Here is a 5,942-nt window from a genome sequence, read left to right on the forward strand (position 1 = left end):
CACTTAACAACAACAACAACATAGTTATAGGTGCCTGTCCTCAAAGAGCTGAGGGAGTGTCTAGTCCATCTAAAGCAGTCTCAAAGAGTCCTGGTGTGACATCATAGGATAAGCACTTGACCTTAAGGTTGGTTTGAACCGCAAGGTTGGCGGTTCAAACTCATGAGCCAGCTCCTCAGAAAACATACACAGGGTCGCTATGAATTGGAACCAACTCAACAGTACTTAACAACAACAAAACAATCTCAGAGCTATAATCTAAGACCTCTAGTGAACCATAGGATGTTCTTTCCATTTGATGCAATGATGTGGAAATTGGCCTCTTCTAATTATAATTGAAGGCGCTCTGGTAGCGTAGTGGTTACAAATCAGGCTGCTAACCTCAGGGTCAGCAGTTCGAAACTACCAGCTGTTCCACTGGAGAAAGATGAGGCTTTCTGCTCCCATAAAGATTTGCAGCCTTGGAAACCCTGTACAGGGTCGCTATGAGTTGGAACCAACTCCACGGCACATAACAACAACAATTATACTTGGTGCTGTGGGTTAATGCACTGGACAGCAAAGTCGGTTTGAACCACAAGGTTGGTGGTTCAAGCTCACCTGTCGCTCCTCAGAAACCCTATACAGGGACGCTATGGGTCAGAACCGATTCAGTGACACTTAACAACACTTATACTTATCAAATTTTAAAACACAATGAAAGATTATTCAACATGGAATTATTTAATCTAAGCTTACCCCTTAGTACACACAATTTTGGTCATTGAAGGTATTGAACTTTAACCTTTAGGTGGTTTCTTTGATCGCTCATTCATCATTCTTTAGGTATGAATGTTCCCTCTAAGCTGTCACTGTGGGCTGGATGTGGGATGAGGGATCCCATCGGGGCAAGTTCCAAAGCCATTGGTCAGAGATTGGGCCACCCTACATTATTATAGTGGGGTGTGTAGTAAAACATGCACCCCTTACTGGGAGCAAGCAACATTGAACTATGAAAGTGCAGGGTCTTTTAGCGAGTGAATCCTAATATGTTGGTCCTAAATAAGATGCCTTGTCCTTCAGTGGATATAAAAGCACTGGCTATTAACTCTGAATATTTCCTAATTGGTTTCCTGGCTATTTTCTGTGTTGCCTTATTTTTCACTGCAGGTGTAGATAAAATCTTGGATTTCTACTTTAAAAATTTGGGGCTTCCAAGAAAAGTTAGCATTTGGAATCAATTGTCTATTAATGATGATTCTTTCTGACAGTTTTCCCCAAAAAAATGAATTATTAGGATAGTTGTTATGGATTGAATTCTTTCCCTTAAAAAGATATGTTGAAATTCTAATCTCTGGTCCCTGTGAATATGGCCTTGCTTGGAAATAGTGTTTTGAAGATGTGATCAGTTTAGTTACCATGAGGTCATGCTGGAGTAAGATGGATTCTAATATGTGTTGTTGTTGTTGTTGTTGTTAAGTGCTATTGAGTTGGTTCTGACTCATAGCAACTCTGTATGGAGTTTCCTAGGAGCAGATGGTGGATTGAACCACAGATATTGTGGTTAGCAGTCTAGTGCTTATCCTACAGTGCTACACCAGGACTTCCTAATATGTGTGACGTCTTTATAAAAGAAAAGGGGCACAGAGAGACAAAGAGAGATGATGAACATGTGCAGATGTATCTACAAGCCAAGAAACTCCTAGGATTACCAGAAGGGAGAGGCAAGAAAGAATCTTCTCCTAGAATCTTCAGAGAGAATATGGCCCTGCTGACATCTTGGATTCAGACCAGTATCCTCCAGAACTGTGAAACAATACAATTTTGTTCTAATAAGTCATCTAATTTGTGATATTTTATTGTACCAGCCTTTGGAGAATAATTCATTTATAAGTGAAAGATTACCTACTGCCCTGCTTTGCTCACTGAGTGGTCTATCAGTACCTAGTAGAATTGTCAGTTTAGTAGGTTCAGGGGTCAGCTACCTCCTGGGATGGGGCTATTTAGTGTTATACTCAGCGTTGTACAATTTGCTTTCGGGAACTTGATCTCAAAACGTGCACCCAACTCAATTGGTGACCCTTGAAGAATGTTGAGAAACCAACTCATTATTCTGAAAATTGGAGGAGGGAAAAAAATCAAGCATTTATCCTCCCTTTCCTGTATGAGTGATATGTCAAGGAAACAAAATACTGAGTGTGGTCAACTTTTATTATACAAAAGCATTTCAGCTAATGAATGTAGAAGTAATGCTAGACAAGCACCATTTTGTTACCTTAATAAAAAAATGACAGTGGTCGACAGTTGCTAAAACCCTTAAATGAGAGGCAAATGAGGAACTTCATAATGGATGGATCAGGTTGGCAACACTTGAATCCATTAATTAATCTTAATATTCCAAAAAGAGAGACTGTGTACCCCGTGAAGTGATGCAATAAGAAGATTATGGCACCACCTCAAAGTATTCCTCATAAAATATCGAGTCTGAATCTTATCAGGCCTCTACATTCAGTTTTCAGATTAAGGGAATATAGGGGACAGAATACAGACAGTCAAATCTGGGAGGTGAGAAATTCTATAGGAAAAATTACCAGGTTTCATCAATAAATAAATCGCAAGAAAAGCAAAGGGGAAGAGTCTATACATGAAAAGTAACCTAAGAGCCATATCAACAGTGTAATATGTGGATTTCATTTGAATCCTTACTTGAGTAAAGCAACTGAAAAAAATCTTCATGAGATAATCAAGAAAATTTAAATACTATTTAATGACATGAAGGAAATTTTGTTAAATTTTAATTCTTGAGTATGTTAATGGTTATATTGAAAAAATTGTTGTTAGGTACTGTCAGGTCTGTTTTGATCCATGGACATCCTGTGCACAACAGAAGAAAACACTGCCCAGTCCTGAGCCATCCTCACAAATGGTAGGTTTGAGGCCATTGTTGCTGCCACCACGTCTATCCATCTTGTTGGGCCTTCTTCTTTTTCACTGACCCTCCACTTTACCAAGCATGATGTCCTTTTCAGGGACTGGTCTTGGGAGAAATTATTCCCTATTTAAAGATACAAAAATGTATGGATAAAAAATTAATTCAATATATTGAAAAAAAATGTATGGATAAAATCATGTCTACCATTGCTTTACAATAATCTGGTGGGTGCTTGGGGAAAGTGGGCGGCATGTAGATCAAAACAAGATTGGTTATATGTTGAACAGTGCTGAGGTTGGATGATGGCCTTTGGTGTGCTTATTATATTTTTTCTACTTTTGCAGTATACTTAAAGTTTTTCATAATAAAAACAAAAAGAAAAATCACAGCTTTCTGGGCTCTCCCTTCAGAATTCTTTTTGAAATTTATGACTGTTTTGTCTATAACATCTTTACTGTATTCCATCTGATTTCTTTGCTTTGGAGGCCCTAATTCTCTCCGAATTTCCCATGGCTTTTGAGTTAGTTTGTGGTTCCATTTCTGGTTTTGAATGATTACGATAGAACTTATTTCCCCTGGGATTTTTCTACTAATTAGAGTCAGTTATGCTCTGAAATGTGTGCATGAGATCCATCCTCCCAGTAAGAGGATGATTTCAGGGTGTAGGCATTTGGCTGCTAACCACAAGGTCAGTGATTCAAACCCACAAGCGGCTCCATGGGAGAAAGGTGAGGCTGTCTGGTCCCTTAAAGATTTATAGTCTCAGAACCCTATATGGGGCCACACCACCTGGATGGTTTTTGATTTGGCTACAGATTTCCCAGGTCTTCCCACAATGCTTCCTCACAGGGCTGTCCCAGCAGACCTCTATATCCTAGTGCATTTCTTAAAATAACTTTGTTTCTAGATGATTTCTCCCCCTTTGCTACCAAAGCTGTGATGTGAACGATGCACCAGCATTTCTTCTTGTCTGCAACACCTCAATCAGCTGGGTTGTTTTGTTTTGTTTTGTTTTACTTCCTTCCTTGGTGATGGTTCTAAACCCATAACCTCATTGCCATGAAATAGATTCCAACTTCAGGTGAGTAGAACTGCTTCACAAGGCTTTCTTAGCTGTAATCTTAATGGAAATATGTCATCAGACTTTTTCTTCCAGTGACTTTTTTTAGGGAAGAAGATCATCAGGATTTTCTTCCTTAGTGCTGTGGGTAGGTTCAAACCACCAACCTTAGGTTAGTAGTTGATTGCAAACTGTTTATATCCCCACCCCTATAGAACAGAGTGGAACTGCTCCATTGGGTTTCCAAGGCTGTAAGTCTTGACTGAAGTAGATTGCCACATCTTTCTCCCACGTAGTAGCTGCTGGGTTTGAAGCATTGACCTTTCACTTAACTGTGCCACCAGGACTCATATAAGCTTCCTTAAAACAATAACAACAAAAACTAAACCAAACTCACTGTCAGAGTCAATTCTGATTCATAGGGTTTCCGAGGCTGTAAATCTTAATGGGAGCAGAAAACTGCATCTTTCTCCTGAGGAGCGGCTGGTGAGCTTGAACCGCCAACCTTGTGGTTCAAACCAATTTGGGAGGCCAGCGCATTAACCCATAGTGCCACACCAGGGTTCCTTGTTGGTTTCCTTGTTGTTAGGTGCCATCGAGTCAGTACTGACTCTTAGGGACCCTATGTACAACACCAGGGTTCCTTGTTGTTGTTATGTGCCGTGGAGTCGGTTCTGACTCATAGCGACCCTGTACAGGGTTTCCGAGGCTGTAAATCTTTACGGGAGCAGAAAGCCTCCTCTTTCTCCCACGGAATAGCTGGTAGTTTCGAACTGCTGACCTTGTGGTTCGCAGCCCGATTCGTAACCACTACACTACCATAGCTCCTAGGCACTTTTTAAATACATGCCAATCTTTCATCATGGGGAGAGTGTGTTAGGTCCTAATTTCATTGCCGTTGTTATTATTAAAGTTAACGTAGAGTCTGCTTTACTGAGTAATCTGAGAAGGATCATGAAGCTAAATAAAATTGGGAGGTGTGCTCTTTAAGAAAAAAAAGTGTTGGTCCTAGCGATGATCATGGTGATCTATTGTTGTTGCAAGGCGACCCCAAGTGTTACAAAATAGAACTGCTCTGTAGGTTTTCTTAGTAACCTTAATTAATAAATGCAAGCTGATCTTCAGGTCTTTTCTTCCACCTAAGTAGATTCAAACTGGCATTTAGATTAGCAATTGAGTGCTAACCATTTGTGCCGCAAGAAATAGAATATCAAGTGATAAATACGTAGGAAAATGAATATTCAGAATAAGAAAGTAAATCACAACAAATACCATAAACATTACAAAGATCCAGAAAAATAACAATTTATAATTAGCTAGCTGCCATCTCTAAAGAGCTCTGGTAGCTTACTGGGTACGAATCGGGCTGTGAACCGCAAGGTCAGGAGTTCGAAACTACCACCTGTTCCGTGGGAGCAAAAGGAGGCTTTCTGCTCCCGTAAAGATTTACAGCCTCAGAGACCCTGTACAGGGTCGCTATGAGTCGGAACCGACTCCACGGCACATAACAACAACAGCTGCCATCTCTAAAATGCTTTTTAATGTTTTAGCTGCGTAAACTTGGATTACTTTTCATATAAATAAATATCAATAAACTCACTGCCATCATATCGATTCTGATTCATTGTGGCCCTATGTAGCGTTTCCGAGATAGTAAATCTATGCAGGATTAACAGCCTAATCTTTCTCCCAAATAGCGGCTGGTGCTTTGAACCGTCAACACTGTGATTAGCAGCCCAATGTTTATCCAAATTACCACCATTTTCTAAAGAGAGTATAAAGATCACACGTTATTTCCTTAAACGTCATTAGGGTCACTATAAACCCATCTCAAATCTTGGGTTGTAGAGTTAATTGTTGTTATTGTGAAGTGCAGTTGAGTCAGTTCCAGCATATAGCGATCTCGTAGAGTGTTTCCGAGGAGCAGCTGGTGAGCATGAACCACTCAACTTGCAGTTCAAACGGAATTTG

This window comes from Chrysochloris asiatica, unplaced genomic scaffold (genome assembly GCF_000296735.1).
Source record: "Chrysochloris asiatica unplaced genomic scaffold, ChrAsi1.0 scaffold00099, whole genome shotgun sequence".
In the NCBI taxonomy this organism is placed as follows: Eukaryota; Metazoa; Chordata; class Mammalia; order Afrosoricida; family Chrysochloridae; genus Chrysochloris; species Chrysochloris asiatica.